The sequence below is a fragment of the Salmo salar genome, chromosome 05 (assembly GCF_965601325.2).
Source record: "Salmo salar chromosome 05, fSalSal1, whole genome shotgun sequence".
NCBI lineage: Eukaryota > Metazoa > Chordata > Actinopteri > Salmoniformes > Salmonidae > Salmo > Salmo salar.
In genome coordinates, this window is record NC_138295.1 from 79,019,464 (window position 1) to 79,045,122 (window position 25,659).

The following is a 25,659-nucleotide window of genomic DNA, read 5'->3' on the forward strand; positions in this document are numbered from 1 at the left end:
TCAGTAGATAGCCCGGCATCACAGGGCTAGCTATTTAGACACCCACCAAGTTTAGCACTCACCAAAATCAGATTTACTATTAGAAAAGTTTGATTACCTTTGATGTTCTTCATCAGAATGCACTCCCAGGACTTCTACTTCAATAACAAATGTTGGTTTGGTCCAAAATAATCCATAGTTATGTCCAACAGCGGCGTTTTGTTCGTGCGTTCTAGACACTATCCGAATGGTAAATAAGGGTCGTGCCCATGGCGCATTTCGTGACAAAAGATTTCTAAATATTTCATTACCGTACTTCGAAGCATGTCAACCGCTGTTTAAAATCAATTTTTATGACATTTTTCTCGTAAAAAATCGATAATATTCCGACCGGGAATCTGCGTTTCGGTAAACAGAGGGAAAAACAGAAAGACGGGGGCAGCCAGTGCACGCGCCTAAGCCCACTGTCCCCTGATCGGCCACTTGACAAACGCGATAATGTGTTTCAGCCAGGGCTTTGAATTACGTCATTCAGCTTTTTCCCGGGCTCTGAGAGCCCATTGGAGCCGTAGGAAGTGTCACGTAACAGCAGAGATCCTTTGTAATGGATAGAGATGACAAAGAAGGCCAAGAAATGGTCAGACAGGGTACTTCCTGTACAGAATCTTCTCAGGTTTTGGCCTGCCAAATGAGTTCTGTTATACTCACAGACACCATTCAAACAGTTTTAGAAACTTTGGAGTGTTTTCTATCCAAAGCTAATAATTATATGCATATTCTAGTTTCTGGGCAGGAGTAATAATCAGATTAAATCGGGTACGTTTTTTATCCAGCCGTGAAAATACTGCCCACTAGCCATAACAGGTTAATTAAACTTTTGCTTATATTAACTGTAACTCAGGAAAAACTTTTCAATTGTTGCGAGTTGCGTATATATTTTTGTCCAGTATAGTAAAGAATGTTTAATTCTGAGAAAGTGTTAAAACTTCTTAGGGCTAGGGGGCAGTATCCTGAATTTCTGCCTGACTGACTTGCCCATAGTAAACTTCCTGTTACTCAGGCCCAGAAGCTAGGAAATGCATATAATTGGTAGAATTTGATAGAAAACACTTTGAAGTTTCTAAACTGTTAAAATAATGTCTGTGAGTATAACAGAATTGATATGGCAGGCGAAAACCCAGAGGAAAATCCACCCAGAAATCCTTTGTTTTTGGAAGTAACAGGCCTTTCCAATGCAAGTCTATGGGCCTACATATAAAAATTCCTCCCAGATTGCAGTACCTATGTATTCCACTAGATGTCAACAGTCTTTATAAAGAGTTTCAGGCTTGTTTCTTGAAAAACGAACAAGTAATAGTCGTTTTTTCCAAGGGAGCTCAACAGGAAAGTAGGCTTTTGGTGCGCGTGAATGAGGGCGTGCTCTTTGTTATTTTCCTTTCTCATTGAACACCGTTCTTTCCGTCTGAAATATTATCGTTTATTTACATACCTGCGGGTACCTGTGGATTGAAGAGAAACATTGTTTGACTTGTTTGGACCAAGTTTACCGGTAGCATTTTGGATTCCTTTGTATGCATGTTGAAGGAGTGGATTACTGAAATCAATGGCGCCAACTCAATTGACTTTTTTGGACATAAAGAAGGACTTTATCGAACAAATCAAACATTCGTTGCGTAGCTGGGACCCTTGCGATTGCAAGCAGAGGAAGATCTTCAAAGGTAAGTGATTTATTTAATCGCTATTTGCGATTTTCTAAAGCCTGTATTGGTTGAAAAAAATATTTGGATGTGGGGAGCTGTCCTCAGATAATCACATGGTATGCTTTCGCCGTAAAGCCTTTTGGAAATCTGACAACGCAGTTGGATTAACAAGACGTTAAGCTTTTAAATGATATAAGACACTTGTATGTTCATGAATGTTTAATATTGTGATGTTGACATTTGAATTTGGCGCTCTCCAATTTCACCGGATGTTGTCGGAAGAGGGAATTACTGTCCTGCCTGAGGGTCACATAGACCTGGGAGAGTTTGTCATTAAATGTATAACAAAGGATGACAAGGAATCTGCTTTTACTGCAGGAGCCAGACTGGGTAACCTGCATGTTTGGTTACTTAGGTGTGTCTCTTTTTTTACTCTCTGATGGGTGTGTTCTTTATAGCGTTCCAATTCTTCTTACAGAGGTGTATGGCTCCATAGCTCAGTGGTTAGAGCACTAGTCTTGTAAACCAGGGGTCGTGAGTTCAATTCTCACTGGGGCCTTGATTTTGACTCTACCCTCTGAGACATTCATCTGAAACTTTACACAGGGTGGGACTTACCATTTCTCTCGCTCTATACAGCAGAAAGTTCTAAATGTGACAACAAAGTGACGATATTGCGCTGCACAAATAATTATCTGCTGTACTACTACTGTAAGAGACATTGCCAAACAAACTGAGGATACGATTCCACGTTTGCCGATTCTGTCCTGGGCCGCCAATCATGACTAAAAAAGAGCTGAAACTAGAGACAGGAGTAGCAGAAGTCATGAAAACCAGTGATGCATGTTGAAGGAATAATATCATTACCTTAACCTCTTACATCTAGATGTTCCGCTAGCGGAACACCTGCTCCAATATCCAATGATGGGCGTGGCGCGAAATACAAATTCCTCTAAAATCCGAAAACTTCCATTTTTCAAACATATGACAATTTTACAGCATTTAAAAGACAAGACTCTCGTTAATCTAACCACACTGTCCGATTTCAAAAAGGCTTTACAGCGAAAGCAAAACATTAGATTATGTCAGCAGAGTACCCAGCCAGAAATAATCAGACTACCCATTTTTCAAGCTAGCATATAATGTCACAAAAAACAAAACCACAACTAAATGCAGCACTAACCTTTGATGATCTTCATCAGATGACAACCCTAGGACATTATGTTATACAATGCATGCATGTTTTGTTCAATCAAGTTCATATTTATATCAAAAAACAGCTTTTTTACATTAGCATGTGACGTTCAGAACTAGCATACCCCCCGCAAACCTCCGGTGAATTTACTAAATTACTCACGATAAACGTTCACAAAAAACATAACAATTATTTAAAGAATTATAGATACAGAACTCCTCTATGCACTCGATATGTCCGATTTTAAAATAGCTTTTCGGTGAAAGCCCATTTTACAATATTCTCAGTAGATAGCCCGGCATCACAGGGCTAGCTATTTAGACACCCACCAAGTTTAGCACTCACCAAAATCAGATTTACTATTAGAAAAGTTTGATTACCTTTGATGTTCTTCATCAGAATGCACTCCCAGGACTTCTACTTCAATAACAAATGTTGGTTTGGTCCAAAATAATCCATAGTTATGTCCAACAGCGGCGTTTTGTTCGTGCGTTCTAGACACTATCCGAATGGTAAATAAGGGTCGTGCCCATGGCGCATTTCGTGACAAAAGATTTCTAAATATTTCATTACCGTACTTCGAAGCATGTCAACCGCTGTTTAAAATCAATTTTTATGACATTTTTCTCGTAAAAAATCGATAATATTCCGACCGGGAATCTGCGTTTCGGTAAACAGAGGGAAAAACAGAAAGACGGGGGCAGCCAGTGCACGCGCCTAAGCCCACTGTCCCCTGATCGGCCACTTGACAAACGCGATAATGTGTTTCAGCCAGGGCTTTGAATTACGTCATTCAGCTTTTTCCCGGGCTCTGAGAGCCCATTGGAGCCGTAGGAAGTGTCACGTAACAGCAGAGATCCTTTGTAATGGATAGAGATGACAAAGAAGGCCAAGAAATGGTCAGACAGGGTACTTCCTGTACAGAATCTTCTCAGGTTTTGGCCTGCCAAATGAGTTCTGTTATACTCACAGACACCATTCAAACAGTTTTAGAAACTTTGGAGTGTTTTCTATCCAAAGCTAATAATTATATGCATATTCTAGTTTCTGGGCAGGAGTAATAATCAGATTAAATCGGGTACGTTTTTTATCCAGCCGTGAAAATACTGCCCACTAGCCATAACAGGTTAATTAAACTTTTGCTTATATTAACTGTAACTCAGGAAAAACTTTTCAATTGTTGCGAGTTGCGTATATATTTTTGTCCAGTATAGTAAAGAATGGCTAATTCTGAGAAAGTGTTAAAACTTCTTAGGGCTAGGGGGCAGTATCCTGAATTTCTGCCTGACTGACTTGCCCATAGTAAACTTCCTGTTACTCAGGCCCAGAAGCTAGGAAATGCATATAATTGGTAGAATTTGATAGAAAACACTTTGAAGTTTCTAAACTGTTAAAATAATGTCTGTGAGTATAACAGAATTGATATGGCAGGCGAAAACCCAGAGGAAAATCCACCCAGAAATCCTTTGTTTTTGGAAGTAACAGGCCTTTCCAATGCAAGTCTATGGGCCTACATATAAAAATTCCTCCCAGATTGCAGTACCTATGTATTCCACTAGATGTCAACAGTCTTTATAAAGAGTTTCAGGCTTGTTTCTTGAAAAACGAACAAGTAATAGTCGTTTTTTCCAAGGGAGCTCAACAGGAAAGTAGGCTTTTGGTGCGCGTGAATGAGGGCGTGCTCTTTGTTATTTTCCTTTCTCATTGAACACCGTTCTTTCCGTCTGAAATATTATCGTTTATTTACATACCTGCGGGTACCTGTGGATTGAAGAGAAACATTGTTTGACTTGTTTGGACCAAGTTTACCGGTAGCATTTTGGATTCCTTTGTATGCATGTTGAAGGAGTGGATTACTGAAATCAATGGCGCCAACTCAATTGACTTTTTTGGACATAAAGAAGGACTTTATCGAACAAATCAAACATTCGTTGCGTAGCTGGGACCCTTGCGATTGCAAGCAGAGGAAGATCTTCAAAGGTAAGTGATTTATTTAATCGCTATTTGCGATTTTCTAAAGCCTGTATTGGTTGAAAAAAATATTTGGATGTGGGGAGCTGTCCTCAGATAATCACATGGTATGCTTTCGCCGTAAAGCCTTTTGGAAATCTGACAACGCAGTTGGATTAACAAGACGTTAAGCTTTTAAATGATATAAGACACTTGTATGTTCATGAATGTTTAATATTGTGATGTTGACATTTGAATTTGGCGCTCTCCAATTTCACCGGATGTTGTCGGAAGAGGGAATTACTGTCCTGCCTGAGGGTCACATAGACCTGGGAGAGTTTGTCATTAAATGTATAACAAAGGATGACAAGGAATCTGCTTTTACTGCAGGAGCCAGACTGGGTAACCTGCATGTTTGGTTACTTAGGTGTGTCTCTTTTTTTACTCTCTGATGGGTGTGTTCTTTATAGCGTTCCAATTCTTCTTACAGAGGTGTATGGCTCCATAGCTCAGTGGTTAGAGCACTAGTCTTGTAAACCAGGGGTCGTGAGTTCAATTCTCACTGGGGCCTTGATTTTGACTCTACCCTCTGAGACATTCATCTGAAACTTTACACAGGGTGGGACTTACCATTTCTCTCGCTCTATACAGCAGAAAGTTCTAAATGTGACAACAAAGTGACGATATTGCGCTGCACAAATAATTATCTGCTGTACTACTACTGTAAGAGACATTGCCAAACAAACTGAGGATACGATTCCACGTTTGCCGATTCTGTCCTGGGCCGCCAATCATGACTAAAAAAGAGCTGAAACTAGAGACAGGAGTAGCAGAAGTCATGAAAACCAGTGATGCATGTTGAAGGAATAATATCATTACCTTAACCTCTTACATCTAGATGTTCCGCTAGCGGAACACCTGCTCCAATATCCAATGATGGGCGTGGCGCGAAATACAAATTCCTCTAAAATCCGAAAACTTCCATTTTTCAAACATATGACAATTTTACAGCATTTAAAAGACAAGACTCTCGTTAATCTAACCACACTGTCCGATTTCAAAAAGGCTTTACAGCGAAAGCAAAACATTAGATTATGTCAGCAGAGTACCCAGCCAGAAATAATCAGACTACCCATTTTTCAAGCTAGCATATAATGTCACAAAAAACAAAACCACAACTAAATGCAGCACTAACCTTTGATGATCTTCATCAGATGACAACCCTAGGACATTATGTTATACAATGCATGCATGTTTTGTTCAATCAAGTTCATATTTATATCAAAAAACAGCTTTTTTACATTAGCATGTGACGTTCAGAACTAGCATACCCCCCGCAAACCTCCGGTGAATTTACTAAATTACTCACGATAAACGTTCACAAAAAACATAACAATTATTTAAAGAATTATAGATACAGAACTCCTCTATGCACTCGATATGTCCGATTTTAAAATAGCTTTTCGGTGAAAGCCCATTTTACAATATTCTCAGTAGATAGCCCGGCATCACAGGGCTAGCTATTTAGACACCCACCAAGTTTAGCACTCACCAAAATCAGATTTACTATTAGAAAAGTTTGATTACCTTTGATGTTCTTCATCAGAATGCACTCCCAGGACTTCTACTTCAATAACAAATGTTGGTTTGGTCCAAAATAATCCATAGTTATGTCCAACAGCGGCGTTTTGTTCGTGCGTTCTAGACACTATCCGAATGGTAAATAAGGGTCGTGCCCATGGCGCATTTCGTGACAAAAGATTTCTAAATATTTCATTACCGTACTTCGAAGCATGTCAACCGCTGTTTAAAATCAATTTTTATGACATTTTTCTCGTAAAAAATCGATAATATTCCGACCGGGAATCTGCGTTTCGGTAAACAGAGGGAAAAACAGAAAGACGGGGGCGGCCAGTGCACGCGCCTAAGCCCACTGTCCCCTGATCGGCCACTTGACAAACGCGATAATGTGTTTCAGCCAGGGCTTTGAATTACGTCATTCAGCTTTTTCCCGGGCTCTGAGAGCCCATTGGAGCCGTAGGAAGTGTCACGTAACAGCAGAGATCCTTTGTAATGGATAGAGATGACAAAGAAGGCCAAGAAATGGTCAGACAGGGTACTTCCTGTACAGAATCTTCTCAGGTTTTGGCCTGCCAAATGAGTTCTGTTATACTCACAGACACCATTCAAACAGTTTTAGAAACTTTGGAGTGTTTTCTATCCAAAGCTAATAATTATATGCATATTCTAGTTTCTGGGCAGGAGTAATAATCAGATTAAATCGGGTACGTTTTTTATCCAGCCGTGAAAATACTGCCCACTAGCCATAACAGGTTAATTAAACTTTTGCTTATATTAACTGTAACTCAGGAAAAACTTTTCAATTGTTGCGAGTTGCGTATATATTTTTGTCCAGTATAGTAAAGAATGGCTAATTCTGAGAAAGTGTTAAAACTTCTTAGGGCTAGGGGGCAGTATCCTGAATTTCTGCCTGACTGACTTGCCCATAGTAAACTTCCTGTTACTCAGGCCCAGAAGCTAGGAAATGCATATAATTGGTAGAATTTGATAGAAAACACTTTGAAGTTTCTAAACTGTTAAAATAATGTCTGTGAGTATAACAGAATTGATATGGCAGGCGAAAACCCAGAGGAAAATCCACCCAGAAATCCTTTGTTTTTGGAAGTAACAGGCCTTTCCAATGCAAGTCTATGGGCCTACATATAAAAATTCCTCCCAGATTGCAGTACCTATGTATTCCACTAGATGTCAACAGTCTTTATACAGAGTTTCAGGCTTGTTTCTTGAAAAACGAACAAGTAATAGTCGTTTTTTCCAAGGGAGCTCAACAGGAAAGTAGGCTTTTGGTGCGCGTGAATGAGGGCGTGCTCTTTGTTATTTTCCTTTCTCATTGAACACCGTTCTTTCCGTCTGAAATATTATCGTTTATTTACATACCTGCGGGTACCTGTGGATTGAAGAGAAACATTGTTTGACTTGTTTGGACCAAGTTTACCGGTAGCATTTTGGATTCCTTTGTATGCATGTTGAAGGAGTGGATTACTGAAATCAATGGCGCCAACTCAATTGACTTTTTTGGACATAAAGAAGGACTTTATCGAACAAATCAAACATTCGTTGCGTAGCTGGGACCCTTGCGATTGCAAGCAGAGGAAGATCTTCAAAGGTAAGTGATTTATTTAATCGCTATTTGCGATTTTGTAAAGCCTGTATTGGTTGAAAAAAATATTTGGATGTGGGGAGCTGTCCTCAGATAATCACATGGTATGCTTTCGCCGTAAAGCCTTTTGGAAATCTGACAACGCAGTTGGATTAACAATACGTTAATCTTTTAAATGATATAAGACACTTGTATGTTCATGAATGTTTAATATTGTGATGTTGACATTTGAATTTGGCGCTCTCCAATTTCACCGGATGTTGTCGGAAGAGGGAATTACTGTCCTGCCTGAGGGTCACATAGACCTGGGAGAGTTTGTCATTAAATGTATAACAAAGGATGACAAGGAATCTGCTTTTACTGCAGGAGCCAGACTGGGTAACCTGCATGTTTGGTTACTTAGGTGTGTCTCTTTTTTTACTCTCTGATGGGTGTGTTCTTTATAGCGTTCCAATTCTTCTTACAGAGGTGTATGGCTCCATAGCTCAGTGGTTAGAGCACTGGTCTTGTAAACCAGGGGTCGTGAGTTCAATTCTCACTGGGGCCTTGATTTTGACTCTACCCTCTGAGACATTCATCTGAAACTTTACACAGGGTGGGACTTACCATTTCTCTCGCTCTATACAGCAGAAAGTTCTAAATGTGACAACAAAGTGACGATATTGCGCTGCACAAATAATTATCTGCTGTTCTACTACTGTAAGAGACATTGCCAAACAAACTGAGGATACTATTCCACGTTTGCCGATTCTGTCCTGGGCCGCCAATCATGACTAAAAAAGAGCTGAAACTAGAGACAGGAGTAGCAGAAGTCATGAAAACCAGTGATGCATGTTGAAGGAATAATATCATTACCAACCTCTTACATCTAGATGTTCCGCTAGCGGAACACCTGCTCCAATATCCAATGATGGGCGTGGCGCGAAATACAAATTCCTCTAAAATCCGAAAACTTCCATTTTTCAAACATATGACAATTTTACAGCATTTAAAAGACAAGACTCTCGTTAATCTAACCACACTGTCCGATTTCAAAAAGGCTTTACAGCGAAAGCAAAACATTAGATTATGTCAGCAGAGTACCCAGCCAGAAATAATCAGACTACCCATTTTTCAAGCTAGCATATAATGTCACAAAAAACAAAACCACAACTAAATGCAGCACTAACCTTTGATGATCTTCATCAGATGACAACCCTAGGACATTATGTTATACAATGCATGCATGTTTTGTTCAATCAAGTTCATATTTATATCAAAAAACAGCTTTTTTACATTAGCATGTGACGTTCAGAACTAGCATACCCCCCGCAAACCTCCGGTGAATTTACTAAATTACTCACGATAAACGTTCACAAAAAACATAACAATTATTTAAAGAATTATAGATACAGAACTCCTCTATGCACTCGATATGTCCGATTTTAAAATAGCTTTTCGGTGAAAGCCCATTTTACAATATTCTCAGTAGATAGCCCGGCATCACAGGGCTAGCTATTTAGACACCCACCAAGTTTAGCACTCACCAAAATCAGATTTACTATTAGAAAAGTTTGATTACCTTTGATGTTCTTCATCAGAATGCACTCCCAGGACTTCTACTTCAATAACAAATGTTGGTTTGGTCCAAAATAATCCATAGTTATGTCCAACAGCGGCGTTTTGTTCGTGCGTTCTAGACACTATGCGAATGGTAAATAAGGGTCGTGCCCATGGCGCATTTCGTGACAAAAGATTTCTAAATATTTCATTACCGTACTTCGAAGCATGTCAACCGCTGTTTAAAATCAATTTTTATGCCATTTTTCTCGTAAAAAATCGATAATATTCCGACCGGGAATCTGCGTTTCGGTAAACAGAGGGAAAAACAGAAAGACGGGGGCGGCCAGTGCACGCGCCTAAGCCCACTGTCCCCTGATCGGCCACTTGACAAACACGATAATGTGTTTCAGCCAGGGCTTTGAATTACGTCATTCAGCTTTTTCCCGGGCTCTGAGAGCCCATTGGAGCCGTAGGAAGTGTCACGTAACAGCAGAGATCCTTTGTAATGGATAGAGATGACAAAGAAGGCCAAGAAATGGTCAGACAGGGTACTTCCTGTACAGAATCTTCTCAGGTTTTGGCCTGCCAAATGAGTTCTGTTATACTCACAGACACCATTCAAACAGTTTTAGAAACTTTGGAGTGTTTTCTATCCAAAGCTAATAATTATATGCATATTCTAGTTTCTGGGCAGGAGTAATAATCAGATTAAATCGGGTACGTTTTTTATCCAGCCGTGAAAATACTGCCCACTAGCCATAACAGGTTAAACTTTTGCTTATATTAACTGTAACTCAGGAAAAACTTTTCAATTGTTGCGAGTTGCGTATATATTTTTGTCCAGTATAGTAAAGAATGGCTAATTCTGAGAAAGTGTTAAAACTTCTTAGGGCTAGGGGGCAGTATCCTGAATTTCTGCCTGACTGACTTGCCCATAGTAAACTTCCTGTTACTCAGGCCCAGAAGCTAGGAAATGCATATAATTGGTAGAATTTGATAGAAAACACTTAGAAGTTTCTAAACTGTTAAAATAATGTCTGTGAGTATAACAGAATTGATATGGCAGGCGAAAACCCAGAGGAAAATCCACCCAGAAATCCTTTGTTTTTGGAAGTAACAGGCCTTTCCAATGCAAGTCTATGGGCCTACATATAAAAATTCCTCCCAGATTGCAGTACCTATGTATTCCACTAGATGTCAACAGTCTTTATACAGAGTTTCAGGCTTGTTTCTTGAAAAACGAACAAGTAATAGTCGTTTTTTCCAAGGGAGCTCAACAGGAAAGTAGGCTTTTGGTGGGCGTGAATGAGGGCGTGCTCTTTGTTATTTTCCTTTCTCATTGAACACCGTTCTTTCCGTCTGAAATATTATCGTTTATTTACATACCTGCGGGTACCTGTGGATTGAAGAGAAACATTGTTTGACTTGTTTGGACGAAGTTTACCGGTAGCATTTTGGATTCCTTTGTATGCATGTTGAAGGAGTGGATTACTGAAATCAATGGCGCCAACTCAATTGACTTTTTTGGACATAAAGAAGGACTTTATCGAACAAATCAAACATTCGTTGCGTAGCTGGGACCCTTGCGATTGCAAGCAGAGGAAGATCTTCAAAGGTAAGTGATTTATTTAATCGCTATTTGCGATTTTGTAAAGCCTGTATTGGTTGAAAAAAATATTTGGATGTGGGGAGCTGTCCTCAGATAATCACATGGTATGCTTTCGCCGTAAAGCCTTTTGGAAATCTGACAACGCAGTTGGATTAACAAGACGTTAATCTTTTAAATGATATAAGACACTTGTATGTTCATGAATGTTTAATATTGTGATGTTGACATTTGAATTTGGCGCTCTCCAATTTCACCGGATGTTGTCGGAAGAGGGAATTACTGTCCTGCCTGAGGGTCACATAGACCTGGGAGAGTTTGTCATTAAATGTATAACAAAGGATGACAAGGAATCTGCTTTTACTGCAGGAGCCAGACTGGGTAACCTGCATGTTTGGTTACTTAGGTGTGTCTCTTTTTTTACTCTCTGATGGGTGTGTTCTTTATAGCGTTCCAATTCTTCTTACAGAGCTGTATGGCTCCATAGCTCAGTGGTTAGAGCACTGGTCTTGTAAACCAGGGGTCGTGAGTTCAATTCTCACTGGGGCCTTGATTTTGACTCTACCCTCTGAGACATTCATCTGAAACTTTACACAGGGTGGGACTTACCATTTCTCTCGCTCTATACAGCAGAAAGTTCTAAATGTGACAACAAAGTGACGATATTGCGCTGCACAAATAATTATCTGCTGTACTACTACTGTAAGAGACATTGCCAAACAAACTGAGGATACGATTCCACGTTTGCCGATTCTGTCCTGGGCCGCCAATCATGACTAAAAAAGAGCTGAAACTAGAGACAGGAGTAGCAGAAGTCATGAAAACCAGTGATGCATGTTGAAGGAATAATATCATTACCTTAACCTCTTACATCTAGATGTTCCGCTAGCGGAACACCTGCTCCAATATCCAATGATGGGCGTGGCGCGAAATACAAATTCCTCTAAAATCCGAAAACTTCCATTTTTCAAACATATGACTATTTTACAGCATTTAAAAGACAAGACTCTCGTTAATCTAACCACACTGTCCGATTTCAAAAAGGCTTTACAGCGAAAGCAAAACATTAGATTATGTCAGCAGAGTACCCAGCCAGAAATAATCAGACTACCCATTTTTCAAGCTAGCATATAATGTCACAAAAAACAAAACCACAACTAAATGCAGCACTAACCTTTGATGATCTTCATCAGATGACAACCCTAGGACATTATGTTATACAATGCATGCATGTTTTGTTCAATCAAGTTCATATTTATGTCAAAAAACAGCTTTTTTACATTAGCATGTGACGTTCAGAACTAGCATACCCCCCGCAAACCTCCGGTGAATTTACTAAATTACTCACGATAAACGTTCACAAAAAACATAACAATTATTTAAAGAATTATAGATACAGAACTATTCTATGCACTCGATATGTCCGATTTTAAAATAGCTTTTCGGTGAAAGCCCATTTTACAATATTCTCAGTAGATAGCCCGGCATCACAGGGCTAGCTATTTAGACACCCACCAAGTTTAGCACTCACCAAAATCAGATTTACTATTAGAAAAGTTTGATTACCTTTGATGTTCTTCATCAGAATGCACTCCCAGGACTTCTACTTCAATAACAAATGTTGGTTTGGTCCAAAATAATCCATAGTTATGTCCAACAGCGGCGTTTTGTTCGTGCGTTCTAGACACTATCCGAATGGTAAATAAGGGTCGTGCCCATGGCGCATTTCGTGACAAAAGATTTCTAAATATTTCATTACCGTACTTCGAAGCATGTCAACCGCTGTTTAAAATCAATTTTTATGCCATTTTTCTCGTAAAAAATCGATAATATTCCGACCGGGAATCTGCGTTTCGGTAAACAGAGGGAAAAACAGAAAGACGGGGGCGGCCAGTGCACGCGCCGAAGCCCACTGTCCCCTGATCGGCCACTTGACAAACGCGATAATGTGTTTCAGCCAGGGCTTTGAATTACGTCATTCAGCTTTTTCCCGGGCTCTGAGAGCCCATTGGAGCCGTAGGAAGTGTCACGTAACAGCAGAGATCCTTTGTAATGGATAGAGATGACAAAGAAGGCCAAGAAATGGTCAGACAGGGTACTTCCTGTACAGAATCTTCTCAGGTTTTGGCCTGCCAAATGAGTTCTGTTATACTCACAGACACCATTCAAACAGTTTTAGAAACTTTGGAGTGTTTTCTATCCAAAGCTAATAATTATATGCATATTCTAGTTTCTGGGCAGGAGTAATAATCAGATTAAATCGGGTACGTTTTTTATCCAGCCGTGAAAATACTGCCCCCTAGCCATAACAGGTTAAACTTTTGCTTATATTAACTGTAACTCAGGAAAAACTTTTCAATTGTTGCGAGTTGCGTATATATTTTTGTCCAGTATAGTAAAGAATGGCTAATTCTGAGAAAGTATTAAAACTTCTTAGGGCTAGGGGGCAGTATCCTGAATTTCTGCCTGACTGACTTGCCCATAGTAAACTTCCTGTTACTCAGGCCCAGAAGGTAGGAAATGCATATAATTGGTAGAATTTGATAGAAAACACTTTGAAGTTTCTAAACTGTTAAAATAATGTCTGTGAGTATAACAGAATTGATATGGCAGGCGAAAACCCAGAGGAAAATCCACCCAGAAATCCTTTGTTTTTGGAAGTAACAGGCCTTTCCAATGCAAGTCTATGGGCCTACATATAAAAATTCCTCCCAGATTGCAGTACCTATGTATTCCACTAGATGTCAACAGTCTTTATACAGAGTTTCAGGCTTGTTTCTTGAAAAACGAACAAGTAATAGTCGTTTTTTCCAAGGGAGCTCAACAGGAAAGTAGGCTTTTGGTGCGCGTGAATGAGGGCGTGCTCTTTGTTATTTTCCTTTCTCATTGAACACCGTTCTTTCCGTCTGAAATATTATCGTTTATTTACATACCTGCGGGTACCTGTGGATTGAAGAGAAACATTGTTTGACTTGTTTGGACGAAGTTTACCGGTAGCATTTTGGATTCCTTTGTATGCATGTTGAAGGAGTGGATTACTGAAATCAATGGCGCCAACTCAATTGACTTTTTTGGACATAAAGAAGGACTTTATCGAACAAATCAAACATTCGTTGCGTAGCTGGGACCCTTGCGATTGCAAGCAGAGGAAGATCTTCAAAGGTAAGTGATTTATTTAATCGCTATTTGCCATTTTGTAAAGCCTGTATTGGTTGAAAAAAATATTTGGATGTGGGGAGCTGTCCTCAGATAATCACATGGTATGCTTTCGCCGTAAAGCCTTTTGGAAATCTGACAACGCAGTTGGATTAACAAGACGTTAAGCTTTTAAATGATATAAGACACTTGTATGTTCATGAATGTTTAATATTGTGATGTTGACATTTGAATTTGGCGCTCTCCAATTTCACCGGATGTTGTCGGAAGAGGGAATTACTGTCCTGCCTGAGGGTCACATAGACCTGGGAGAGTTTGTCATTAAATGTATAACAAAGGATGACAAGGAATCTGCTTTTACTGCAGGAGCCAGACTGGGTAACCTGCATGTTTGGTTACTTAGGTGTGTCTCTTTTTTTACTCTCTGATGGGTGTGTTCTTTATAGCGTTCCAATTCTTCTTACAGAGGTGTATGGCTCCATAGCTCAGTGGTTAGAGCACTGGTCTTGTAAACCAGGGGTCGTGAGTTCAATTCTCACTGGGGCCTTGATTTTGACTCTACCCTCTGAGACATTCATCTGAAACTTTACACAGGGTGGGACTTACCATTTCTCTCGCTCTATACAGCAGAAAGTTCTAAATGTGACAACAAAGTGACGATATTGCGCTGCACAAATAATTATCTGCTGTACTACTACTGTAAGAGACATTGCCAAACAAACTGAGGATACGATTCCACGTTTGCCGATTCTGTCCTGGGCCACCAATCATGACTAAAAAAGAGCTGAAACTAGAGACAGGAGTAGCAGAAGTCATGAAAACCAGTGATGCATGTTGAAGGAATAATATCATTAACTTAACCTCTTACATCTAGATGTTCCGCTAGCGGAACACCTGCTCCAATATCCAATGATGGGCGTGGCGCGAAATACAAATTCCTCTAAAATCCGAAAACTTCCATTTTTCAAACATATGACAATTTTACAGCATTTAAAAGACAAGACTCTCGTTAATCTAACCACACTGTCCGATTTCAAAAAGGCTTTACAGCGAAAGCAAAACATTAGATTATGTCAGCAGAGTACCCAGCCAGAAATAATCAGACTACCCATTTTTCAAGCTAGCATATAATGTCACAAAAAACAAAACCACAACTAAATGCAGCACTAACCTTTGATGATCTTCATCAGATGACAACCCTAGGACATTATGTTATACAATGCATGCATGTTTTGTTCAATCAAGTTCATATTTATATCAAAAACCAGCTTTTTTACATTAGCATGTGACATTCAGAACTAGCATACCCCCCGCAAACCTCCGGTGAATTTACTAAATTACTCACGATAAACGTTCACAAAAAACATAACAATTATTTAAAGAATTATAGATACAGAACTCCTCTATGCACTCGATATGTCCGATTTTAAAATAGCTTTTCGGTGAAAGCCCATTTTACAATATTCTCAGTAGATAGCCCGGCATCACAGGGCTAGCTATTTAGACACCCACCAAGTTTAGCACTCACCAAAATCAGATTTACTATTACAAAAGTTTGATTACCTTTGATGCTCTTCATCAGAATGCACTCCCAGGACTTCTACTTCAATAACAAATGTTGGTTTGGTCCAAAATAATCCATAGTTATGTCCAACAGCGGCGTTTTGTTCGTGCGTTCTAGACACTATCCGAATGGTAAATAAGGGTCATGCGCATGGCGCATTTCGTGACAAAAGATTTCTAAATATTTCATTACCGTACTTCGAAGCATGTCAACCGCTGTTTAAAATCAATTTTTATGCCATTTTTCTCGTAAAAAATCGATAATATTCCGACCGGGAATCTGCGTTTCGGTAAACAGAGGGAAAAACAGAAAGACGGGGGCGGCCAGTGCACGCGCCTAAGCCCACTGTCCCCTGATCGGCCACTTGACAAACGCGATAATGTGTTTCAGCCAGGGCTTTGAATTACGTCATTCAGCTTTTTCCCGGGCTCTGAGAGCCCATTGGAGCCGTAGGAAGTGTCACGTAACAGCAGAGATCCTTTGTAATGGATAGAGATGACAAAGAAGGCCAAGAAATGGTCAGACAGGGTACTTCCTGTACAGAATCTTCTCAGGTTTTGGCCTGCCAAATGAGTTCTGTTATACTCACAGACACCATTCAAACAGTTTTAGAAACTTTGGAGTGTTTTCTATCCAAAGCTAATAATTATATGCATATTCTAGTTTCTGGGCAGGAGTAATAATCAGATTAAATCGGGTAGGTTTTTTATCCAGCCGTGAAAATACTGCCCACTAGCCATAACAGGTTAAACTTTTGCTTATATTAACTGTAACTCAGGAAAAACTTTTCAATTGTTGCGAGTTGCGTATATATTTTTGTCCAGTATAGTAAAGAATGGCTAATTCTGAGAAAGTATTAAAACTTCTTAGGGCTAGGGGGCAGTATCCTGAATTTCTGCCTGACTGACTTGCCCATAGTAAACTTCCTGTTACACAGGCCCAGAAGCTAGGAAATGCATATAATTGGTAGAATTTGATAGAAAACACTTTGAAGATTCTAAACTGTTAAAATAATGTCTGTGAGTATAACAGAATTGATATGGCAGGCGAAAACCCAGAGGAAAATCCACCTAGAAATCCTTTGTTTTTGGAAGTAACAGGCCTTTCCAATGCAAGTCTATGGGCCTACATATAAAAATTCCTCCCAGATTGCAGTACCTATGTATTCCACTAGATGTCAACAGTCTTTATACAGAGTTTCAGGCTTGTTTCTTGAAAAACGAACAAGTAATAGTCGTTTTTTCCAAGGGAGCTCAACAGGAAAGTAGGCTTTTGGTGCGTGTGAATGAGGGCGTGCTCTTTGTTATTTTCCTTTCTCATTGAACACCGTTCTTTCCGTCTGAAATATTATCGTTTATTTACATACCTGCGGGTACCTGTGGATTGAAGAGAAACATTGTTTGACTTGTTTGGACGAAGTTTACCGGTAGCATTTTGGATTCCTTTGTATGCATGTTGAAGGAGTGGATTACTGAAATCAATGGCGCCAACTCAATTGACTTTTTTGGACATAAAGAAGGACTTTATCGAACAAATCAAACATTCGTTGCGTAGCTGGGACCCTTGCGATTGCAAGCAGAGGAAGATCTTCAAAGGTAAGTGATTTATTTAATCGCTATTTGCCATTTTGTAAAGCCTGTATTGGTTGAAAAAAATATTTGGATGTGGGGAGCTGTCCTCAGATAATCACATGGTATGCTTTCGCCGTAAAGCCTTTTGGAAATCTGACAACGCAGTTGGATTAACAAGACGTTAAGCTTTTAAATGATATAAGACACTTGTATGTTCATGAATGTTTAATATTGTGATGTTGACATTTGAATTTGGCGCTCTCCAATTTCACCGGATGTTGTCGGAAGAGGGAATTACTGTCCTGCCTGAGGGTCACATAGACCTGGGAGAGTTTGTCATTAAATGTATAACAAAGGATGACAAGGAATCTGCTTTTACTGCAGGAGCCAGACTGGGTAACCTGCATGTTTGGTTACTTAGGTGTGTCTCTTTTTTTACTCTCTGATGGGTGTGTTCTTTATAGCGTTCCAATTCTTCTTACAGAGGTGTATGGCTCCATAGCTCAGTGGTTAGAGCACTGGTCTTGTAAACCAGGGGTCGTGAGTTCAATTCTCACTGGGGCCTTGATTTTGACTCTACCCTCTGAGACATTCATCTGAAACTTTACACAGGGTGGGACTTACCATTTCTCTCGCTCTATACAGCAGAAAGTTCTAAATGTGACAACAAAGTGACGATATTGCGCTGCACAAATAATTATCTGCTGTACTACTACTGTAAGAGACATTGCCAAACAAACTGAGGATACGATTCCACGTTTGCCGATTCTGTCCTGGGCCACCAATCATGACTAAAAAAGAGCTGAAACTAGAGACAGGAGTAGCAGAAGTCATGAAAACCAGTGATGCATGTTGAAGGAATAATATCATTACCTTACCTCTTACATCTAGATGTTCCGCTAGCGGAACACCTGCTCCAATATCCAATGATGGGCGTGGCGCGAAATACAAGTTCCTCTAAAATCCGAAAACTTCCATTTTTCAAACATATGACTATTTTACAGCATTTAAAAGACAAGACTCACGTTAATCTAACCACACTGTCCGATTTCAAAAAGGCTTTACAGCGAAAGCAAAACATTAGATTATGTCAGCAGAGTACCCAGCCAGAAATAATCAGACTACCCATTTTTCAAGCTAGCATATAATGTCACAAAAAACAAAACCACAACTAAATGCAGCACTAACCTTTGATGATCTTCATCAGATGACAACCCTAGGACATTATGTTATACAATGCATGCATGTTTTGTTCAATCAAGTTCATATTTATATCAAAAACCAGCTTTTTTACATTAGCATGTGACGTTCAGAACTAGCATACCCCCCGCAAACCTCCGGTGAATTTACTAAATTACTCACGATAAACGTTCACAAAAAACATAACAATTATTTAAAGAATTATAGATACAGAACTCCTCTATGCACTCGATATGTCCGATTTTAAAATAGCTTTTCGGTGAAAGCCCATTTTACAATATTCTCAGTAGATAGCCCGGCATCACAGGGCTAGCTATTTAGACACCCACCAAGTTTAGCACTCACCAAAATCAGATTTACTATTACAAAAGTTTGATTACCTTTGATGTTCTTCATCAGAATGCACTCCCAGGACTTCTACTTCAATAACAAATGTTGGTTTGGTCCAAAATAATCCATAGTTATGTCCAACAGCGGCGTTTTGTTCGTGCGTTCTAGACACTATCCGAATGGTAAATAAGGGTCGTGCCCATGGCGCATTTCGTGACAAAAGATTTCTAAATATTTCATTACCGTACTTCGAAGCATGTCAACCGCTGTTTAAAATCCATTTTTATGCCATTTTTCTCGTAAAAAATCGATAATATTCCGACCGGGAATCTGCGTTTCGGTAAACAGAGGGAAAAACAGAAAGACGGGGGCGGCCAGTGCACGCGCCTAAGCCCACTGTCCCCTGATCGGCCACTTGACAAACGCGATAATGTGTTTCAGCCAGGGCTTTGAATTACGTCATTCAGCTTTTTCCCGGGCTCTGAGAGCCCATTGGAGCCGTAGGAAGTGTCACGTAACAGCAGAGATCCTTTGTAATGGATAGAGATGACAAAGAAGGCCAAGAAATGGTCAGACAGGGTACTTCCTGTACAGAATCTTCTCAGGTTTTGGCCTGCCAAATGAGTTCTGTTATACTCACAGACACCATTCAAACAGTTTTAGAAACTTTGGAGTGTTTTCTATCCAAAGCTAATAATTATATGCATATTCTAGTTTCTGGGCAGGAGTAATAATCAGATTAAATCGGGTAGGTTTTTTATCCAGCCGTGAAAATACTGCCCACTAGCCATAACAGGTTAAACTTTTGCTTATATTAACTGTAACTCAGGAAAAACTTTTCAATTGTTGCGAGTTGCGTATATATTTTTGTCCAGTATAGTAAAGAATGGCTAATTCTGAGAAAGTATTAAAACTTCTTAGGGCTAGGGGGCAGTATCATGAATTTCTGCCTGACTGACTTGCCCATAGTAAACTTCCTGTTACACAGGCCCAGAAGCTAGGAAATGCATATAATTGGTAGAATTTGATAGAAAACACTTTGAAGTTTCTAAACTGTTAAAATAATGTCTGTGAGTATAACAGAATTGATATGGCAGGCGAAAACCCAGAGGAAAATCCACCCAGAAATCCTTTGTTTTTGGAAGTAACAGGCCTTTCCAATGCAAGTCTATGGGCCTACATATAAAAATTCCTCCCAGATTGCAGTACCTATGTATTCCACTAGATGTCAACAGTCTTTATACAGAGTTTCAGGCTTGTTTCTTGAAAAACGAACAAGTAATAGTCGTTTTTTCCAAGGGAGCTCAACAGGAAAGTAGGCTTTTGGTGCGTGTGAATGAGGGCGTGCTCTTTGTTATTTTCCTTTCTCATTGAACACCGTTCTTTCCGTCTGAAATATTATCGTTTATTTACATACCTGCGGGTACCTGTGGATTGAAGAGAAACATTGTTTGACTTGTTTGGACGAAGTTTACCGGTAGCATTTTGGATTCCTTTGTATGCATGTTGAAGGAGTGGATTACTGAAATCAATGGCGCCAACTCAATTGACTTTTTTGGACATAAAGAAGGACTTTATCGAACAAATCAAACATTCGTTGCGTAGCTGGGACCCTTGCGATTGCAAGCAGAGGAAGATCTTAAAAGGTAAGTGATTTATTTAATCGCTATTTGCGATTTTGTAAAGCCTGTATTGGTTGAAAAAAATATTTGGATGTGGGGAGCTGTCCTCAGATAATCACATGGTATGCTTTCGCCGTAAAGCCTTTTTGAAATCTGACAACGCAGTTGGATTAACAAGACGTTAAGCTTTTAAATGATATAAGACACTTGTATGTTCATGAATGTTTAATATTGTGATGTTGACATTTGAATTTGGCGCTCTCCAATTTCACCGGATGTTGTCGGAGGAGGGTATTACTGTCCTGCCTGAGGGTCACATAGACCTGGGAGAGTTTGTCATTAAATGTATAACAAAGGATGACAAGGAATCTGCTTTTACTGCAGGAGCCAGACTGGGTAACCTGCATGTTTGGTTACTTAGGTGTGTCTCTTTTTTTACTCTCTGATGGCTGTGTTCTTTATAGAGTTCCAATTCTTCTTACAGAGGTGTATGGCTCCATAGCTCAGTGGTTAGAGCACTGGTCTAGTAAACCAGGGGTCGTGAGTTCAATTCTCACTGGGGCCTAGATTTTTGACTCTACCCTCTGAGACATTCATCTGAAACTTTACACAGGGTGGGACTTACCATTTCTCTCGCTCTTTGCAGCAGAAAGTTCTAAATGTGACAACAAAGTGACGATATTGCGCTGCACAAATAATTATCTGCTGTACTACTACTGTAAGAGACATTGCCAAACAAACTGAGGATACGATTCCACGTTTGCCGATTCTGTCCTGGGCCACCAATCATGACTAAAAAAGAGCTGAAACTAGAGACAGGAGTAGCAGAAGTCATGAAAACCAGTGATGCATGTTGAAGGAATAATATCATTAACTTAACCTCTTACATCTAGATGTTCCGCTAGCGGAACACCTGCTCCAATATCCAATGATGGGCGTGGCGCGAAATACAAATTCCTCTAAAATCCGAAAACTTCCATTTTTCAAACATATGACAATTTTACAGCATTTAAAAGACAAGACTCTCGTTAATCTAACCACACTGTCCGATTTCAAAAAGGCTTTACAGCGAAAGCAAAACATTAGATTATGTCAGCAGAGTACCCAGCCAGAAATAATCAGACTACCCATTTTTCAAGCTAGCATATAATGTCACAAAAAACAAAACCACAACTAAATGCAGCACTAACCTTTGATGATCTTCATCAGATGACAACCCTAGGACATTATGTTATACAATGCATGCATGTTTTGTTCAATCAAGTTCATATTTATATCAAAAACCAGCTTTTTTACATTAGCATGTGACGTTCAGAACTAGCATACCCCCCGCAAACCTCCGGTGAATTTACTAAATTACTCACGATAAACGTTCACAAAAAACATAACAATTATTTAAAGAATTATAGATACAGAACTCCTCTATGCACTCGATATGTCCGATTTTAAAATAGCTTTTCGGTGAAAGCCCATTTTACAATATTCTCAGTAGATAGCCCGGCATCACAGGGCTAGCTATTTAGACACCCACCAAGTTTAGCACTCACCAAAATCAGATTTACTATTACAAAAGTTTGATTACCTTTGATGCTCTTCATCAGAATGCACTCCCAGGACTTCTACTTCAATAACAAATGTTGGTTTGGTCCAAAATAATCCATAGTTATGTCCAACAGCGGCGTTTTGTTCGTGCGTTCTAGACACTATCCGAATGGTAAATAAGGGTCACGCGCATGGCGCATTTCGTGACAAAAGATTTCTAAATATTTCATTACCGTACTTCGAAGCATGTCAACCGCTGTTTAAAATCAATTTTTATGCCATTTTTCTCGTAAAAAATCGATAATATTCCGACCGGGAATCTGCGTTTCGGTAAACAGAGGGAAAAACAGAAAGACGGGGGCGGCCAGTGCACGCGCCTAAGCCCACTGTCCCCTGATCGGCCACTTGACAAACGCGATAATGTGTTTCAGCCAGGGCTTTGAATTACGTCATTCAGCTTTTTCCCGGGCTCTGAGAGCCCATTGGAGCCGTAGGAAGTGTCACGTAACAGCAGAGATCCTTTGTAATGGATAGAGATGACAAAGAAGGCCAAGAAATGGTCAGACAGGGTACTTCCTGTACAGAATCTTCTCAGGTTTTGGCCTGCCAAATGAGTTCTGTTATACTCACAGACACCATTCAAACAGTTTTAGAAACTTTGGAGTGTTTTCTATCCAAAGCTAATAATTATATGCATATTCTAGTTTCTGGGCAGGAGTAATAATCAGATTAAATCGGGTAGGTTTTTTATCCAGCCGTGAAAATACTGCCCACTAGCCATAACAGGTTAAACTTTTGCTTATATTAACTGTAACTCAGGAAAAACTTTTCAATTGTTGCGAGTTGCGTATATATTTTTGTCCAGTATAGTAAAGAATGGCTAATTCTGAGAAAGTATTAAAACTTCTTAGGGCTAGGGGGCAGTATCCTGAATTTCTGCCTGACTGACTTGCCCATAGTAAACTTCCTGTTACACAGGCCCAGAAGCTAGGAAATGCATATAATTGGTAGAATTTGATAGAAAACACTTTGAAGTTTCTAAACTGTTAAAATAATGTCTGTGAGTATAACAGAATTGATATGGCAGGCGAAAACCCAGAGGAAAATCCACCCAGAAATCCTTTGTTTTTGGAAGTAACAGGCCTTTCCAATGCAAGTCTATGGGCCTACATATAAAAATTCCTCCCAGATTGCAGTACCTATGTATTCCACTAGATGTCAACAGTCTTTATACAGAGTTTCAGGCTTGTTTCTTGAAAAACGAACAAGTAATAGTCGTTTTTTCCAAGGGAGCTCAACAGGAAAGTAGGCTTTTGGTGCGTGTGAATGAGGGCGTGCTCTTTGTTATTTTCCTTTCTCATTGAACACCGTTCTTTCCGTCTGAAATATTATCGTTTATTTACATACCTGCGGGTACCTGTGGATTGAAGAGAAACATTGTTTGACTTGTTTGGACGAAGTTTACCGGTAGCATTTTGGATTCCTTTGTATGCATGTTGAAGGAGTGGATTACTGAAATCAATGGCGCCAACTCAATTGACTTTTTTGGACATAAAGAAGGACTTTATCGAACAAATCAAACATTCGTTGCGTAGCTGGGACCCTTGCGATTGCAAGCAGAGGAAGATCTTAAAAGGTAAGTGATTTATTTAATCGCTATTTGCGATTTTGTAAAGCCTGTATTGGTTGAAAAAAATATTTGGATGTGGGGAGCTGTCCTCAGATAATCACATGGTATGCTTTCGCCGTAAAGCCTTTTTGAAATCTGACAACGCAGTTGGATTAACAAGACGTTAAGCTTTTAAATGATATAAGACACTTGTATGTTCATGAATGTTTAATATTGTGATGTTGACATTTGAATTTGGCGCTCTCCAATTTCACCGGATGTTGTCGGAGGAGGGTATTACTGTCCTGCCTGAGGGTCACATAGACCTGGGAGAGTTTGTCATTAAATGTATAACAAAGGATGACAAGGAATCTGCTTTTACTGCAGGAGCCAGACTGGGTAACCTGCATGTTTGGTTACTTAGGTGTGTCTCTTTTTTTACTCTCTGATGGCTGTGTTCTTTATAGAGTTCCAATTCTTCTTACAGAGGTGTATGGCTCCATAGCTCAGTGGTTAGAGCACTGGTCTAGTAAACCAGGGGTCGTGAGTTCAATTCTCACTGGGGCCTAGATTTTTGACTCTACCCTCTGAGACATTCTTCTGAAACTTTACACAGGGTGGGACTTACCATTTCTCTCGCTCTTTGCAGCAGAAAGTTCTAAATGTGACAACAAAGTGACGATATTGCGCTGCACAAATAATTATCTGCTGTACTACTACTGTAAGAGACATTGCCAAACAAACTGAGGATACGATTCCACGTTTGCCGATTCTGTCCTGGGCCACCAATCATGACTAAAAAAGAGCTGAAACTAGAGACAGGAGTAGCAGAAGTCATGAAAACCAGTGATGCATGTTGAAGGAATAATATCATTAACTTAACCTCTTACATCTAGATGTTCCGCTAGCGGAACACCTGCTCCAATATCCAATGATGGGCGTGGCGCGAAATACAAATTCCTCTAAAATCCGAAAACTTCCATTTTTCAAACATATGACAATTTTACAGCATTTAAAAGACAAGACTCTCGTTAATCTAACCACACTGTCCGATTTCAAAAAGGCTTTACAGCGAAAGCAAAACATTAGATTATGTCAGCAGAGTACCCAGCCAGAAATAATCAGACTACCCATTTTTCAAGCTAGCATATAATGTCACAAAAAACAAAACCACAACTAAATGCAGCACTAACCTTTGATGATCTTCATCAGATGACAACCCTAGGACATTATGTTATACAATGCATGCATGTTTTGTTCAATCAAGTTCATATTTATATCAAAAACCAGCTTTTTTACATTAGCATGTGACGTTCAGAACTAGCATACCCCCCGCAAACCTCCGGTGAATTTACTAAATTACTCACGATAAACGTTCACAAAAAACATAACAATTATTTAAAGAATTATAGATACAGAACTCCTCTATGCACTCGATATGTCCGATTTTAAAATAGCTTTTCGGTGAAAGCCCATTTTACAATATTCTCAGTAGATAGCCCGGCATCACAGGGCTAGCTATTTAGACACCCACCAAGTTTAGCACTCACCAAAATCAGATTTACTATTACAAAAGTTTGATTACCTTTGATGCTCTTCATCAGAATGCACTCCCAGGACTTCTACTTCAATAACAAATGTTGGTTTGGTCCAAAATAATCCATAGTTATGTCCAACAGCGGCGTTTTGTTCGTGCGTTCTAGACACTATCCGAATGGTAAATAAGGGTCACGCGCATGGCGCATTTCGTGACAAAAGATTTCTAAATATTTCATTACCGTACTTCGAAGCATGTCAACCGCTGTTTAAAATCAATTTTTATGCCATTTTTCTCGTAAAAAATCGATAATATTCCGACCGGGAATCTGCGTTTCGGTAAACAGAGGGAAAAACAGAAAGACGGGGGCGGCCA

The 25,659-nt window shown here is 39.6% G+C and overlaps 8 non-coding genes across 8 annotated transcripts; all 8 read left to right on the forward strand.

Moving 5' to 3' along the window:
- Positions 1-2,165: 2,165 nt before the first annotated feature.
- trnat-ugu (transfer RNA threonine (anticodon UGU)) lies at positions 2,166-2,238 on the forward strand. The gene has a single exon. It is a non-coding gene; the product is annotated as a tRNA-Thr (tRNA).
- A 3,084-nt stretch (positions 2,239-5,322) lies between these two features.
- On the forward strand, positions 5,323-5,395 carry trnat-ugu (transfer RNA threonine (anticodon UGU)). Its single transcript has one exon. It is a non-coding gene; the product is annotated as a tRNA-Thr (tRNA).
- Positions 5,396-8,479: 3,084 nt separating this feature from the next.
- On the forward strand, positions 8,480-8,552 carry trnat-ugu (transfer RNA threonine (anticodon UGU)). The gene has a single exon. It is a non-coding gene; the product is annotated as a tRNA-Thr (tRNA).
- A 3,078-nt stretch (positions 8,553-11,630) lies between these two features.
- On the forward strand, positions 11,631-11,703 carry trnat-ugu (transfer RNA threonine (anticodon UGU)). The gene has a single exon. It is a non-coding gene; the product is annotated as a tRNA-Thr (tRNA).
- Positions 11,704-14,783: 3,080 nt separating this feature from the next.
- On the forward strand, positions 14,784-14,856 carry trnat-ugu (transfer RNA threonine (anticodon UGU)). Its single transcript has one exon. It is a non-coding gene; the product is annotated as a tRNA-Thr (tRNA).
- Positions 14,857-17,936: 3,080 nt separating this feature from the next.
- trnat-ugu (transfer RNA threonine (anticodon UGU)) lies at positions 17,937-18,009 on the forward strand. The gene has a single exon. It is a non-coding gene; the product is annotated as a tRNA-Thr (tRNA).
- Positions 18,010-21,088: 3,079 nt separating this feature from the next.
- On the forward strand, positions 21,089-21,161 carry trnat-ugu (transfer RNA threonine (anticodon UGU)). The gene has a single exon. It is a non-coding gene; the product is annotated as a tRNA-Thr (tRNA).
- Positions 21,162-24,242: 3,081 nt separating this feature from the next.
- trnat-ugu (transfer RNA threonine (anticodon UGU)) lies at positions 24,243-24,315 on the forward strand. Its single transcript has one exon. It is a non-coding gene; the product is annotated as a tRNA-Thr (tRNA).
- Positions 24,316-25,659: the final 1,344 nt, after the last annotated feature.